Raw genomic sequence first — 16759 nt, 5'->3', positions numbered from 1 at the left:
GTCAGCCGGGCGGCTTCCACGGCGTCCTGGGCTTTCCCCACGGCTCCTGGGACGGCTTCGGCACGTCCTGGAAGAGGGCGCGGCCACGGCGCTGCTTTTGCCTTTTCCAGTGAGCTCGGGCCGTCCGGCTTCTCCTCGGCCAGTTCGCGAAACGATGTCTCTGGCCCTCGCGAGCTGCTGCGTCGGGTCGGAAGAGAAGCGCAGAGACAGGTAGGTGTGGGAGAGCGGCAGATGCACGTTACCAGGTGGGTGACTGCGGCCTCCACCTGGCGGAGTAATCGTGACGAATCTGGGAGCTCATGCTTGGTCGGCAGTAAGGAGCTAAGCTCAGAAAATGGTGTTGGCTGGTCCCGGAGGGCGAGGAGAGCTGAGTGGGTGATTCCAAGGCTGTGACTGGAAAAAAGCTTGGAGGGTGGTCAGAGTCTGGAGGAAGGGGCGCCCTTGGGTCTGTTCAGTCCAAACACTGTGGAAGCAAGAGACACACGCGTGGCACCGCCCAGCGCACTGCTTGGTTCCAGTTCTGATTTTGCTTTTCCTAGAACCTGTGTGACCTTGGAGAAGTCCCTTCCCTTTCCTGAGATGCTGAAAATGCAAAATTTGTTCCTTCCTTCCAACATTTATTGAGCAGTTACTATATCCAGACATGAGATTCATTGGTGACGGTGACCGATTCTTTCCCTGGACTCATGGAGCTCTGATGATGACACCAGACAATACATATTTAGACAATAAATAATTTGGGTCTAGTTTTGTTCAGTTGTACAGAAGGAGAAAAACAGTGAGTTCCAGTGACAGGTGGAAGCCCAGCAACCTTGTGATGGGAGTGCGGGGACTTTCTGGAGAAGGAGAGACCCAAGCTGATGGAGGTTAGCACAGGAGTGGTGAGGGGCCGGCACCCTGGGCCGGGAAGAGGGGGAGCTGTTCTGAGCACTGGAGTTCAGGGGATGCTGGGCCCTGGTCCTACAGGGTCTAGTGCACCCTGCAAGTGTGCCTGGATTTTATCCTTAAGACAAGAGGGTAGTTTTCCGGAAAGGAAGGTATGAACACACAGCTGTGCTGAGATGGTCGCCGCTCCGCAGGGATTGGACTGTGGGAGGACTGTGATGGCAATAAACAGTGATAGAGCTCCAGCACCATTTGACCACTAGGTGATTAGTGGGTCAGTTTCTAAGTGGTTTATGAGGTTTTCTTATGTAACCCTTCCACAAATCCTACAACAAAATACATCCGCAGTTGAGTGGGATGAATCAGGAAGACTTCTAGGTGGTTTGGAAAGGGGTTTGTGGTTTTCATAATCGGCTCAAAGATGACCCCTTGAGAAGACACAAGTGTGGTGAGAACTCAGGTGTGCGTCTGGGGAGGGGAGGTGCTTAACTGGGATGAGCTTGCTTTGAGGTAGGAGTTAGCTTCGCTGGTCCTGAGAGGTCAGCCCCTTCTGATCGTCAGCCTCGGGGAATGTCATCTGGAGATACTTGGAATTTACTTGAAGGCAGGTGGAGACCCCGGGAGAATTATTTTTAGGGGAGGGTCCTGCAGTAAGTAGATCAGGTTGGGGCCGTGAGAATCAAATTCCTCAGCTGGGAGTGAGGCCCTGGGGTGGAAGAGCCAGGAAGGAGGTGCTGGGTTGCACCAACCAGTCCTCCTGAGTCTGCCGCCGAGCTGGACCAGGGTCATGGATTCGCGGGGCTTCGGGCCAGGGCTGTTGGATGGGTTCATTGTATGTGAGGTGGAAGCGGGTGAAGCACTGAGGGCTCCTCCACTGTCTGCCTTGCTTGTCTTGCGGAGCCGGTGGGGCTGTCACAGAACGGATGACCCCAGGGGAGAAGGAGGCTCGGGGAGATATTTCTAATCCTGTCAACTGACACACAGAGGAACCACCACCTGCCTCCTGCACCGGGAACGCGGTTTTGTTTCTCGCAAACCCTTCCTCTCTCTGACTTCCTTGTTTCTATCCACAGCAGCACCTTCTGGTCATTCCTCTCCATCCAGACCTCTGAGTCGTTTCTGCTCCTCCCCACCTCTTGTCCCCCAGACAGTAACTCTTTTTTTTTTTTTTTTTTAAATAAATTTATTTATTTATTTATGGCTACGTTGGGTCTTCGTCGCTCCCTGCGGACTTTCTCTAGCTGCGGCGAGCGGGGCTACTCTTCGTTGCGGTGCGCGGGCTTCTCATTGCGGTGGCTTCTCTTGTGGCGCAGCTCGGGCTCTAGGCGCGCGGGCTTCAGTAGTTGTGGCTCATGGGCTTAGTTGCTTCGCGGCCTGTGGGATCTTCCCGGACCCGTGCTCAGTCCCGTGTCCCCTGCATTGGCAGGCAGATTCTTAACCACTGCACCACCAGGGAAGCCCTATTTTTAGTTTTTTAAAAGACCTCCATACTGTTCTCCATAGTGGCTGCACCAATTTATATTCCCACCAACAGTGTAGGAGGGTTCCCTTTTCGCCACACATTCTCCAGCATTTATTATTGGTAGACTTTTTGATGATGGCCATTCTGACCGGTAGAGGTGATAACCTCACTGTGGTTTTGGTTTGCATCTCTCTAATAATTAGTGATGTAGACCGTCTTTTCATGTACCTGTTGGCCACCTGTATGTCTTCTTGGAGAAATGTCTGTTTAGGTCTTCTGTCCATTTTTAACTTGGTAGTTTGTTTTTTTGATATTCAGCTCCATGAGCTGTTTGTATATTTTGGAAATTAATCCCTTGTTGGTCCCATCGTTTGCAGATACTTCTCTCAGTGAGTAGGCCGTCTTTTCATTTCGTTTACAGTCTCCTTTGCTGGGCAAAAGCTTTTAAGTTTAATTAGACCCCATTTGTTTATATATATTTTTTATTTCCATTACTCTAAAGAGACAGATCCAAAAAAATATTGCTGTGATTTATGTCAAAGAGTATTGTGCCTATGTTTTTCCCTAGGAGTTTTATAGTATCTGGTCTTACATTTAGGTCTTTAATTGATTTTGAATTTTTTTGTGTGTATGGTGTTAGAGAATGTTCTAATTTCATCCTTTTACACGCAGCTGTCCGGTTTGCCTAGCACCACTTGTTGAAGAGACTGTCTTTTCTCCATTGTATATTCTTGCCTCCTTTGTCGAATACTAAAATTGACCATAGGTGTATGGGTTTATTTCTGGGCTCTCACATCTGTTCCATTGATCCTTGGGTCTGTTTTTGTGCCAATATCATTCTCTTTTGATTACTGTAGCTTTGTGGTATTGTCTGAAGTCTGGGAGGGTTATGCCCCCAGGTTTGTTCTTTTTCCTCAGGATTGTTTTTGCAATTCTGGGTCTTTTGTGGTTCCATATAAATTTTAGGATTATTTGTTCTAGTTCTGTGAAAAATGTCATGGGTAATTTGATAGGTATTGTGTTAAATCTGTAGATTGCTTTGGGTAGTATGACCATTTTACCTGTATCAATTATTCCAATCTGAGAGCATGGGATAGCTTTCCATTTCTTTGAATTATCTTCAGTTTCCTTTATCAATGTTTTACAGTTCTCAAAGTATATGTCTTTCATCTCCTTCATCAGGTTTACTCCTAGGTATTTTATTTTTGATGCAATTTTAAGAGATTGATTTTTTACATTTTTTTCTGATATTTCACTGTTAGTGTAATGAAAAGCAACAGATGTCTCTGTGTCAATCTTGCATCCTGCTACCTTGCTGAATTAACTTATCAGTTCTAATAGTTGTTGTGTGGAGTCTTTAGGGTTTTCTGTATGGAGTATCATGCCATCTGCATGCAATGACAGTTTTACCTCTTTGCTTCCAATTTGAATACCTTTTTCTTTTTCCTTGTCTGATTGCTGTGGCTAGGACTTGCAATACTATGTTGGACAGAAGTGGTGAGAGTGGGCATCCTTGTCTTGTTCCACAATTTAGCTGGAAGGCTTTCAGCTTTTCACCATTGAGTATTATGTTGGCTGTGGGTTTATCATACATAGCTTTTATTATGTTGAGATATGTCCCCTTTGTACTCACTTTGGTGAGTGTTTATCATGAATGGGTGTTGAATTTTATGAAATGCTTTTTCCGCATCTGTTGAGATGATCATGTGGTTTTCTGTGTGTTTTTTTTAAACATCTTTACTGGAGTATAATTGCTTTACATTGTTGTGTTAGTTGCTGCTGTATAACAAAGTGAATCAGCTATGTGTATACGTATATCCCCATATCCCCTCCCTCTTGTGTCTCCCTCCCACCCTCCCTATCTCGGCCCTCTGTGTGGTCACAAAGCATGAACTGATCTCCCTGTGCTATGAGGCTGCTTCCCGCTAGCCATCTATTTTACATTTGGTAGTGTATATATGTCAATGCCACCCTCTCGCTTAGTCTCAGCTTACCCTACCCCCTCCCTGTGTCCTCAAGTCCATTCTCTATGTCTGCGTCTTTATTCCTGTCCTGCCCCTAGGTTCTTAAGAACCTTTTTTGTTTTTAGATTCCATATATATGTGTTAGCATATGGTATTTGTTTTTCTCTTTCTGACTTACTTCACTCTGTACTTCACTCTAGGTCCATCTACGTCACTACAAATAACTCAATTTCGTTTCTTTTTATAGCTGAGTAATATTCCATTGTATATATGTGCCACATCTTCTTTATCCACTCATTTGTCGATGGACACTTAGGTTGCTTCCATGTCCTGGCTATTGTAAGTAGTGCTGCAGTGAACATTGTGGTACATGACTCTTTTTGAATTACGGTTTTCTCAGGGTATATGCCCAGTAGTGGGATTGCTGGGTCATATGGTAGTTCTACTTTTAGTTTTTTAAGGAACTTCCATACTGTTCTCCATAGTGGCTGTATCAATTTACATTCCCACCAACAGTGCGAGAGGGTTCCCTTTTCCCCACACCCTCTCCAGCATTTATTGTTTGTAGATTTTTTGATGATGGCCATTGTGACTGGTGTGAGGTGATACGTCATTGTAGTTTTCATTTACATTCCTCTAATGATTAGTGATGTTGAGCATCCTTTCCTGTGTTTGTTGGCAACCTGTATATCTTCTTTGGAGAAATGTCTATTTAGGTCTTCTGCCCTTTTTTGGATTGGATTGTTTGTTTTTTTGATATTGAGCTGCATGAGCTGCTTATATATTTTGGAGATTAATCCTTTGTCAGTTGCTTCATTTGCAAATATTTTCTCCCATTCTGAGGGTTGTCTTTTGGTCTTGTTTATGGTTTCCTTTGCTGTGCAAAAGCTTTTAAGTTTCACTAGGTTCCATTTGTTAATTTTTGTTTTTATTTCCATTTCTCTAGGAGGTGGGTCAAAAAGGATCTTGCTGTGATTTATGTCATAGAGTGTTCTGCCTGTGTTTTCCTCTAAGAGTTTTATAGTGTCTGGCCTTACATTTAGGACTTTAATCCATTCTGAGTTTATTTTTGTGTATGGTGTTAGGAAGTGTTCTAATTTCATTCTTTTATATGTAGCTGTCCAGTTTTCCCAGCACCGCTTATTGAAGAGGCTGTCTTTTCTCCATTGTATATTCTTGCCTCCTTTATCAAAGATAAGGTGACCATATGTGTGTGGGTTTATCTCTGGGCTTTCTATCCTGTTCCATTGATCTCTATTTCTGTTTTTGTGCCAGTACCATCCTGTCTTGATTACTGTAGCTTTGTAGTATAGTCTGAAGTCAAGGAGTCTGATTCCTCCAGCTCCGTTTTTCTTTCTCAAGACTGCTTTGGATATTCCGTGTCTTTTGTTTTTCATGCAAATTGTGAAATTTTTTGTTCTAGTTCTGTGGAAAATGCCATTGGTAGTTTGATAGGGATTGCATTGAACCTGTCGATTGCTTTGGGTAGTATAGTCATTACCAATGTTGATTCTTCCAATCCAAGAATATGGTATATCTGTCCATCTGTTTGTATCATCTTTAATCTATTTCATCAGTGTCTTATAGTTGTCTGCATACAGGTCTTTTGTCTCCTTAGGTAGGTTCCCTCTCAGGTATTTTATTCTTTTTGTTGTAATGGTAAATGGGAATGTTTCCTTAATTTCTCTTTCAGATGTTTCATCATTAGTATATAGGAATGCAAGAGATTTCTGTGCATTAATTTTGTATCCTGCTACTTTACCAAATTCATTGATTAGCTCTAGTAGTTTTCTGGTAGCATCTGTAGGATTCTGTATGTGTATTATCATGTCATCTGCAAACAGTGACAGATTTACTTCTTTTCCGATTTGGATTTGTTTTATTTCTTTTTCTTCTCTGATTGCTGTGGCTAAAACTTCCAAAACTATGTTGAATAATGGTGGTGAGAGCGGGCAGCCTTGTCTCGTTCCTGATTTTAGTGGAAATGATTTCAGGTTTTCATCATTGAGAATGATGTTGGCTGTGGGTTTGTCATATATGGCCTTTCTTATGTTGAGGTAAGTTCCCTCTATGGCTACTTTCTGGAGAGTTTTTATCATAAATGGGTGCTGAATTTTGTCAGAAGCTTTTTCTGTATTTATTGAGTTTATCATATGGTGTTTATCCTTCAATTTGTTAATATCGTATATCATATTGATTGATTTGCGTATATTGAAGAATCCTTGCATTCCTGGGATAAACCCCACTTGATCGTGGTGAATGATCCTTTAAATGTGCTGTTGGATTCTGTTTGCTAGTATTTTGTTGAGGATTTTTGCATCTATGTTCATCAATGATATTGGTCTGTAGTTTTCTTTTTTTGTAACATCAGGGTTATGGTGGCCTCATAGAATGAGTTTGGGATTGTTCCTCCCTCTGCTATATTTTGGAAGAGTTTGAGAAGGATAGGTGTTGGGTCTTCTCTAAATGCTTGATAGAATTTGCCTTTGAATCCATCTGGTCCTGGGCTTTTGTTTATTGGAAGATTTTAAATCACAGTTTCAATTTCAATGCCTGTGATTGATCTGTTTATATTTTCTGTCTCTTCCTGGTTCAGTCTCGGAAGGTTGTGCTTTTATAAGAAATTGTCCATTTCTTCCAGGTTGTCCATTTTATTGGCATGGAGTTGCTTGTAGTAATCTCTCATGATCCTTTGTATTTCTGTGGTGTCAGTTGTTACTTCTCCTTTTCATTTCTAATTCTAGTCTCATAGCGTTGTGGTCGGAAAAGATACTTGATACAATTTCAGTTTTCTTAAATTTACCAAGGCTTGATTTGTGACCCAAGATATGATCTATCCTGGAGAATGTTCCATGAGCACTTGAGAAGAAAGTGTATTCTGTTGTTTTTGGATGGAATGTCCTATAAATATCAATTAAGTCCATCTTGTTTAATGTATCATTTAAAGCTTGTGTTTCCTTATTTATTTTCATTTTGGTTGATCTGTCCGTTGGCAACAGTGGGGTGTTAAAGTCCCCTGCTATTATTGTGTTATTGTCGCTTTCCCCTTTTATGGCTGTTAATATTTGCCTTATGTATTGAGGTGCTCCTGTGTTGGGTGCATAAGTATTTATAATTGTTATATCTTCTTCTTGGATTGATCCGTTGATCATTATGTAGTGTCCTTCTTTGTCTCTTGTAATAGTCTTTGTTTTAGAGTCTGTTTTGTCTGATATGAGAATTGCTACTCCAGCTTTCTTTTGATTTCCATTTTCATGGAATATCTTTTTCCATCCCCTCACTTTCATCTGTATGTGTCCCTAGGTCTGAAGTGGGTCTCTTGTAGACAGCATATATGGGTCTTGTTTTTGTATCCATCCAGCCAGTCTGTGTCTTTTGGTTGGAGCATTTAATCCATTTACATTTAAGGTAATTTTCGATATGTATGTTCCTATTACCATTTTCTAAATTGTTTTGGGTTTGTTATTATAGGTCTTTTCCTTCTCTTGTGTTTCCTGCCTATAAAAGTTCCTTTAGCATTTGTTGTGAAGCTGGTTTGGTGGTGCTGAATTCTCTTAGCTTTTGCTTGTCTGTAAAGGTTTTAATTTCTCTGTTGAATCTGAATGAGATCCTTGCTGGGTAGAGTAATCTTGGTTGTAAGTTTTTCCCTTTCATCACTTTAAATATGTCCTGCCACTCCCTTCTGGCCTGCAGAGTTTCTGCTGAAAGATCAGCTGTTCACCTTATGGGGATTCCCTTGTATGTTATTTGTTGCTTTTCCATTGCTGCTTTTAGTATTTTTCCTTGTATTTAATTTTTGATAGTTTGAAAAATACGTGTCTTGGCATGATTCTCCTTGGATTTATCCTGTATGGGACTCTCTGTGCTTCCTGGACTTGATTGACTATTTCCTTTCCCATATTAGGGAAGTTTTCAACTATAATCTCTTCACATATTTTCTCAGTCCCTTTCTTTTTCGCTTCTTCTACTGGGATTCCTATAATTTGAATGTTGGTACATTTAATGTTGTCCCAGAGGTCTCTGAGACTGTCCTCAATTCTTTTCATTCTTTTTTCTTTATTCTGCTCTGCAGTAGTTATTTCCACTATTTTATTTTCCAGGTCAGTTATCCATTCTTCTGCCTCAGTTATTCTGCTATTGATTCCTTCTAGAGAATTTTAAATTTCATTTATTGTGTTGTTTATCATTGTTTGTTTGCTTTTTAGTTCTTCTAGATCCTTGTTAAACGTTTCTTGTATTTTCTCCATTCTATTTCCAAGATTTGGATCATCTTGACTATCAGTACTCTGAATTCTTTTTCAGGTAGACTGCCTATTTCCTCTTCATTTGTTTGGTCTGGTGGGTTTTTACCTTGCTCTTTCATCTGCTGTGTATTTCTCTGTGTTCTCATTTTGCTTAACTTACTGTGTTTGGGGTCTCCTTTTTGCAGGCTGAAGGTTCATAGTTCCCATTGTTTTTGGTGTCTGCCCCCAGTGGGTAAGGTTGGTAAGTGGGTTGTGTAGGCTTCCTGGTAGAGGGGACTGGTGCCTGTGTTCTGGTGGATGAGGCTGGATCTTGTCTTCCTGGTGGGCAGGACCATGTCTGGTGGTGTGTTCTGGGGCGTCTGTGAGCTTAGTATGATGTTAGGCAGCCTCTCTGCTAATGGGTGAGGTTGTGTTCCTGTCTTGCTAGTTGTTTGGCATGGGGTGTCCAGCACTGTAGCTTGCTGGTCGTTGAGTGGAGCTGTGTCTTAGCGTGGAGACGGAGATCTCTTGGAGAGCTCTCACCGATTGATATTTCATGGGGCCAGGAGGTCTCTGGTGGTCTCTGAACTCAGCTCTCCCACCTCAGAGGCTCAGGCCTGACACCCGGCTGGAGCACCAAGACCCTGTCAGCCACACGGCTGGAGTGCCGTCAGAGTTGGGGAGGCTGGCCTGCAGTGGCTCTCCTGTGCTGCATGTGAGAATCACCAGCTTCTTCCTTGTTTTGCCCCAAAGGCAGTGTGTTTCACAGAGAAAAACAGTAGCCTTGAAAACAGTCACGGCTCTGCGATGGCTTTTTCTTTTTCCTTTGTGTTTAGTCTGGTTTCACTTGCTCACAGGGGGCCACGTGCAGAGGCCTCGCACCTGGCTCTTCCAGCTGGAGTTCCTAGTGCGGAATGGGTTTTGTCTTTTCTTTTGTTGATACGTTGTATCACACTGATTGATCTGTGTATGTTGAACCATCCTTGTGACCCTGCCATGAATCCAACTTGATCATGGTGTATGATTCTTTTTATGTGTTGTTGGATTTGGTTTGCTAATATTTTGTTAAGTGTTTTTGCATCTATATTCATCAGAAATATTGGTCTGTAATTTTCTTTTTTGCCAGTGTCTTTGTCTGGTTTTGGGTATCAGGGTGATTGTGGCTTCAGACAATGCCTTTGGGACTGTTTCCTCCTCTTCAGTATTTTGGAAGTGTTTGAGAAGGCTCAGTGTAAGATCTTCTTTTTACGTTTGGCAGAATTCTCTCATGAGGTCTTCCAGTCCTGGATGTTTGTTTGCAGGGAGGTTTTTCTTTTTGTTGTTTTAACATCTTTATTGGAGTATAATTGCTTTATAATGGTGTGTTAGTTTCTGCTTTATAACAAAGTGAATCAGCTATGCATATACATATATCCCCATATCTCCTCCCTCTTGCGTCTCCCTCCCACCCTCCCTATCCCACCCCTCCAGGCGGTCACAGAGCACCGAGCTGATCTCCCTGTGCTATGCGGCTGCTTCCCACTAGCTCTCTGTGTTACATTTGGTAGTGTAGATATGTCCATGCCAGATTCTATTTCAGTCGTAGTGATCAGTCTATTCAAAGTTAACTATTTCTTCTCGATTCAGTTTTGGTGGGCTGTATGTTCCTAAAACGTGTCCATTTCTTCTAGGTTGTCCAGTTTGTTAGCAAAGCATTGTTTATAGTATTCTCATGATTTTTTGTATTTCTCTGGTATCAATTGTTATTTTTCCTCTTTAGATTCTTATTTTGTTTAGTTGGGTCCCACATTGTCCGCTTTTGAATTTGATGTAATGAAGTACACTCTTATAGTTTTCCTTTACTTACTGACCATCAGGCTTGAAAATTGATCTGTATTATTGTAGCCGTTTAACTTTGTGTATTTTTCTGTCTCATAAAATTCGGTTGCATATGTATAAGAATCCATTCATTTTCGGTGAGATTTGTTTCTATGATTTTGTCTAATATGAACGAGCCCTCTGTCACAGTTCTCCTGAATGTATACCCATGGTTATGTACACCTTTTCCCTAAGTTATGTAACTGTGGGTCAGAGCTGTGTGTCTCCTTTTAACCGATAATTCTTATTTACTCCCCAGATTGACTGAGGCGGTTAGTACACCTGCCAGTAATGTATTGGGACTTAAAGTGCTCAGTGTTTTCTCCCACAGCTGGTATTTCCATTGTTTTCTCTTTTGCCTCTCATGGGGACGGACTAGGATGCAAAGGCCTAGGACTAGGATAATTTCATGGAGACCAGGGCATAAAGCTGAAGTGGAAATGATCTACTCGTGATGCTTTATGTAAAGGACACATCTTTGTGTATCGGGGTCATCACCGAGCTGTGCTCCAGCTGGATCAGGCTCAGTTCTTTGGGAAGGACAATTCTACGCGTTACTTCCCCACTCTGCTTTAGCGCATTCATACGCGTACCATGAGGTTGGCCACGAAGAGAGTATTTTTTTTTTTTTGCGGTATACAGGCCTCACTGTTGCGGCCTCTCCCATTGTGGAGCACAGGCTCCGGACGCGCAGGCTCAGCGGCCATGGCTCACGGGCCCAGCCGCTGTGCGGCATGTGGGATCTTCCCGGACCGGGGCACGAACCCGTGTCCCCTGCATCAGCAGGCGGACTCTCAGCCACTGAGCCACCAGGGAAGCCCGAAGAGAGGATTTACACTGAAGAAAGAGACAAATGCCATACATCTGGGCTTTTTACAAAATGATAAATTCCTAAGCCCGTTTACCAGCACAGCAGCTGACTGTCACTTCAAACGCCACGGTGTTCCTTCACACTAATGGTGTTTCTGGAGAAACTATACCAGGTGTCATCTGACGAGGAGAGAAGGGCTTGAGGGGTCCAGAGAGACTTTTAGGGAAGAGTTTTGGATTTATCTGTTCGAAACAGGACCCCAAGTTGACCCATTTATTCAGTTACTTAAACGACATTCTGTTTCTGACTGAAGGGATGGAGGTCAATAGCACACAGCAGCCAATGTGGAAATTTAAAAAAAACAAATATATTACATGAAAGTGGGCCAGAGCATGAAGGTGTGTAACGTGTGGACACAGACCTGCCGTGTGGGATGTGCCTCAGGTCACAGGGGTGAGAGGGGACGGGGCAGTCAGGGAGAGTCATCACTGGTGGGGGGGGAAGGCAACATGGTTATCCGAGGCCCAGTCCTCCACAGGGACTCCCAGGCCTTCTCCTGCACCCACACCATGTCTCTCCCTCCCTGGTCAGACAGTTCACACAACACGTGCTGCAGATTCTCTTCCAGAACCTCCTGGGCACATAAGGTCATGACAGGGCTCCACCACTCGGGACGGTGCACGGTCCCCTCTTGTGTTCAGCTCCTGGCTGCATCTTGGGCTCCTCCGTGGCCGTGTTGAGCCTGAAAGAGCAGAATCCCGAGGCCCAGCAGGACTGAGCCGGCCATGCCCATCCGGATGAGGTTCTCCACTGTGTAGTCTTGCGGGTGTGAGGGTAGGAATTCTGGACAAGAGATCACAAGGTCAGAGCAGATCCCAGTCACTCCTGAATCCTGGATGTCCACCCAGGGTACTGGTTCCTTTTGTTCTGTCCTCGACAGGACAGAAACTCGGAGCCCAGCCCCATAACTGAGGATTTCTTTTACTAATCATTGCTGGTGTCTGACTTGATTTGTGGCGGGTGGATGGTGTCACCTGCTCATGAGAATCGTAAAGTGAGGGTGTGAGTGAGGAGTTGGGGAGACACGAGCCCTTCTCCTGGGTTCTGTGTCCTCAAAGCCTCCCATTCTCATAGTACAGCTTCTACACGGTTCCTTAATGAACCCTGCCTCTAATATGCCAGGTTCCCTCTGCTCTCCTCATTGGATTCTCTCAGCCTCCATGTGTTCTTTGAATTCAGAACCTGCTTTTGAATCGCTTTGGAACAGAGTTGGCTGTGCCCCCGGTGCTCAGGATTAGTGAGAAAAGTGGTCTCTTAAGACAGAAATAATTGAGTGCTGTGTGTTCTGTGTTCAGTCTGAGATTGAACCCTATAATCTTATTCTCCTACTTCTGGGAGTTCCCACTGATTCAACAGCTGAGGACCCAGGATCCAGTGATGAGACTTTGGAGTCAGGGGCCATTGAATGTTCTCCTCTCTGGAGGCCCACTGTGTCCCCTCATTCATTACTACCTCAGACATTTCTGGGGACAGAGCCCTGAGCTGACTGAGTCAGGACAGGGTCAGGGTCCCTCACCTGAGACCGCGAGCTCCAGGGGGGCACTGGCGTGTGACAGCAGGTAGGGGTGACTGCTGAGTGAGCCGTAGCACCTGTAGGTCCCATTGTGGGCTGAGGTCACGGGACTCATGGAGAATTCGGCCTGGAAATGCCCACCTCGGTACTTTGATCTAAGACGCAGTGGGGGCCGGGCTGCCCCCTCCTTGGACAGAAGGAAAGTTTCCTTTGTGCTCCGTGACTGACACAGCAGGGTCACGTTCTCTCCTGAGGCCACCACGGGGCCCGGCTGCACCAAGAGGGAGGGCGTGTCAGGGAACCACCCTAGAGAGAGGAAGCGGGGTGAGGGGCTGCCCGCCCCCTGGTTCCTAACTGCGACTCAGCAGGGCCTCCCTGAGGCCCCTCATCTCTGTCTGTCTCTGTTTTCTCCGAGTCCATCCCTCTCCCTGCCCACCCCCGTCTCTCTCTGTCTCTCTCCCTCCCTCCCTGGGGACCCCTCACGCCTGGTCCCAGCATCACCAGCTGGGGCTCCCCCGGCAGGGCCTGTGCAGAGTCTGGGTCCCTGACTGACCCGCTGGCTCCTCACCTGCCACCAGGATGTCCAGGGGGTCACTGGGGGCCGACCACTCGGAGGAGAGGTTGTGTCCACCGTAGCATCTGTACCGGCCCGCGAGGGTGTTGGTCACCGGGCCCAGGGGGAAGTCGGCCTGAGAGAGCCCAGCCTGGGGCTGCCGGCCAGGGCGCTGGGGGAGGGCCTGTCTCCCTTCCTGGGACAGAGCGAATCTGTCATAGCCGACGTCAGAGCGACACTGGAGGGTCAGGCTCTGTCCAGAGGCCACGACAGGGGCCTGCGGGGTCAGGAGGGAGGGCTTCCCAGACACACCTGAGGGAAGACCAGCCCTGGGCTGTAGGGGCTGGTTCCTCCCATGAAGCCCCTTCTCCCATCCTGGTCCCCAGGCCTCACTGTTGCTCACAGTGTGTCCTGTGTGCCCCGCTTCCCCCTCACCCCACCCACTCATCTGGGACAATCCTGGGAGAAAAGCATCTAATAATCTGTCTCGTGCCTCATGAAGTACGTGAGGCCAGGGTGGGACCTCCTCACCTGAGACCAGGAGCTCCAGGGGGTCACTGGGGGCCGACCACACCTGGGGGGTGTTCCTGTAAAAGCCGTGGCATCTGAACATCCACCTGTGGCTGGGGGTCACGCGACCCACGGGGAGCAGGGCCTGGGTCCGCCCATGGGGGTCTCGCTGTGTATCCAGGGTCCAGGAGGACTTGGGTTCTCCTTCCTTAGTCAGAATGAACGCGTCCAGTCGCTGCCATGAGCCACACTGGAGGGTCACGTTCCCTCCCGAGGTGACCACAGGGCTCGGCAGGGCTGAGAGGGTGGGTTTGCTGTGGACCTCTAGGAGAGAAGGAAGGAGCTTGTGAAATGGGGGCTCACACGCCCCTCTCCTCCCCCAGGGCTGGGCTGTGAGAGGGACACACCCCTGAGGGCAGACCCCCTTCCTGAGGGCAGAGCCCGATGCTGGGACCCCCGAGTGTCCTCTCACCTGTCACCACCAGCTCCAGGGGGTCACTGCGCTCTGACAAGCCAGTGGAGCTGCGATAGTAACAGTGATAAGTCCCTGCGTAGGAGTTTCTCATGTATGAGATGGAGAACTTGCCCTTGTCCCCAGGCTCCAGTGAGGGCTTTCTGAACCAGGGAGCTGAGCTTTCCTCTTTATTCAGATAGAACTCCCAGACCCCCAGGGTCCCCTGACACCAGATGGTCACGGGGCTCCCCCAGGGGATCACAGAGCTCAGCCCAGATGGTGGGTTTGGGGAGGGTGCCTAGAAGGACATCAGAGGTTGTGTCACAAGACATCCTCACCCCCAGGTCCCCAGCTCTCAGCCCCCAATCTCCCAGATTCCCCCTCCTTCAGCTCAGAACTGCTGTTCCCCATCCCATTGCCTGAGGGTGGCCCCTTGTCCCCATGAGCAGGAGGGAGCTGGGACACCTGGGGACAGACTCACCTGCCTGCTCCTGGGTCCTCAGGCCTACACTCAGCCCTGGAGGAGAGACCCCTGTGAGAGGCTTGCCCTGAATCCTGAGCAGCGCCTCTCCTACCCGTGAGCCTCCTGAGTCCTGGGGTGTCCTGACAGAGCAGCCTGGCTGTGGGGAGGGGTCCCTCCCTGGCTGGGGCTTCCCCTCCCCCTCCTCCATCTCACCGAGGCAGAGCAGGGCTGTGAGGCTGGGGGTCATGGCGTCTCGTCCCTGTGGTCCAGGCGGTGCAGATGGAGGAGACCACGGTGCCCTCAGGACGGAGACCCGAGGGTGTGTCCACTGGGAGGCTGGTCCTCCCCGTTACGGGACTGTCACGTCAGCAGCCCCACAGGAAGGGGAAGTGCCCCTCCCCAGGAGCCTGGCTGTCATTCCCATGACAGACCCGGTGTCTTCCTGAGACGCCCCTTCCAGGTGAGGGTGACCCGAGCACGTCTTTCCCTCTCAGAGCCTCCCCGTTGGGTCTCCTTCGTCCTCAGCCGGTCCATCGGCAGGTCCCTGTGGGGTCCTCACCATGGACAGGGGTCACCCAGGCCCTGGCGATGCTTCAGGGAGGTTGCAGGTTCCTGCTGCACCGCAGAGCTCAGGTCAGCAGAGACACACGTTTAACATCTGCCTACAGCTCCGTGGAGGTCAGTGTGGCAATGAGCACAGAGGAGAAGTTCGGGGAAATAAGGAAGGAAACATGCTCCCCTGGCCCCAGAGTGTGGCTTTGCTTTCTATCTCAGCTCCCTTCAGGGACTTCTCCCTTTTTCTTGAAACAGTGTCCACCCCACCTTCCTGGGAACAAACCCCTGAGTCATTCCTGCCTGTTTGGTGGCCCTTAATCCTTGGACAGGGCTCTCCTCCCCGTCTTGTCATCCTGCCTGAAAGCTTAGGGGACCTTGATTTGAGTTAGAGGTCTCAGTTTGAAGGAAAACATCTCTATTGAAATCTGTCCCCACTGCTCTTGTGACCGTGAGGGCAATGCCCTTTCTGAGCCTGAGTTTCCTCCTGGGCATGTTGTCGCGAGCCGCACTCCTCAGAGTGGCTGTGAGCTCAATGGTGTCAGGTTCATTGCAGGATCACCATTGTTAATTTCCAGAGCAGGTGACAACAGCAGTGGGTGGGACATGAAAGGATCCTGGGCTCAGACTCCACGGCAAAGTGGGTGATTGTGGTGCCCACCTAAGAGCCCTCCTCTGCTCCTAACACTGAGAAGTGCTATTTTGAATATTTCTGAAACACGTACCCACTGACACATGCAGAAAAAGAGAAAGTTCCCCAAATGGAGAGGGAACCAGACCAAAGAAGAGGCAACTAGGCTGAGTGGCGCCCACTGACTGGGATCATCAAGGGGGTCATAGGGAGGAGGTTCCCACCTGTGTGGACAGAGAGAGGGACCCAGGTCCTCACAGGCAGGGAGGGGTCAGGGCTCCAGGTGAAGGTTGAAGCTGCGGCCCCACTTCCCCGCGTTTCTGGACGGGCACTGGGATAGCTCTGCTCACTGCCCCAAGCCCGTGGTCAGCATTGAGCCACCTCCCCTGTGTGGCATGAAACAGACTCAGTCCACGATTGTCAGCCACGGGTGTCCACCCTCGTGAGAGTGTGAGGGTCCCATTGGACCATCCCTGAGGCCACAGCTGTGAGCAGATGCTAAGTCTGAGACGGTGGGCAGCACGGGGCAGAGCAGCTGCAGCAGTCTCCCCTGGTCAGCCTGACTCCCAGGACAGCCCCGGGAGAAGCCTTCTAGGAGAGACCGGGGGTGTGAGGGCAGAGCCTTGAACAGGAATGGACATCACAGTGCCCCTAGTAGTGATGACAGTGCTACGGACAGCCGTCTGCGGACGAGTGCGGGTGTCCTCGGCAAGGGAACAGAATCAGTAGGAAACCAATAAAGAGCTGAAAAAAAGTGTAGGACATACTTGATGTGAATATCTTGATTGTATCACAACACAATTAGTGGCTTTGCTGAAATA

At 47.7% G+C, this 16759-nt stretch overlaps 1 protein-coding gene and 1 pseudogene across 1 annotated transcript in view; both read right to left on the bottom strand.

Moving 5' to 3' along the window:
• The window catches only part of NLRP12 (NLR family pyrin domain containing 12), a 726895-nt gene that overhangs the window by 442654 nt on the left and 267482 nt on the right, over window positions 1–16759 (bottom strand).
• On the bottom strand, window positions 11900–15002 carry LOC136141473 (leukocyte immunoglobulin-like receptor subfamily A member 6; annotated as a pseudogene).

Source organism: Phocoena phocoena, chromosome 20 (assembly GCF_963924675.1).
Source record: "Phocoena phocoena chromosome 20, mPhoPho1.1, whole genome shotgun sequence".
Lineage (NCBI taxonomy): Eukaryota > Metazoa > Chordata > Mammalia > Artiodactyla > Phocoenidae > Phocoena > Phocoena phocoena.
Note: the sequence above shows the minus strand (reverse complement) of the source record. Positions and strands in the feature narration are given on the sequence as shown.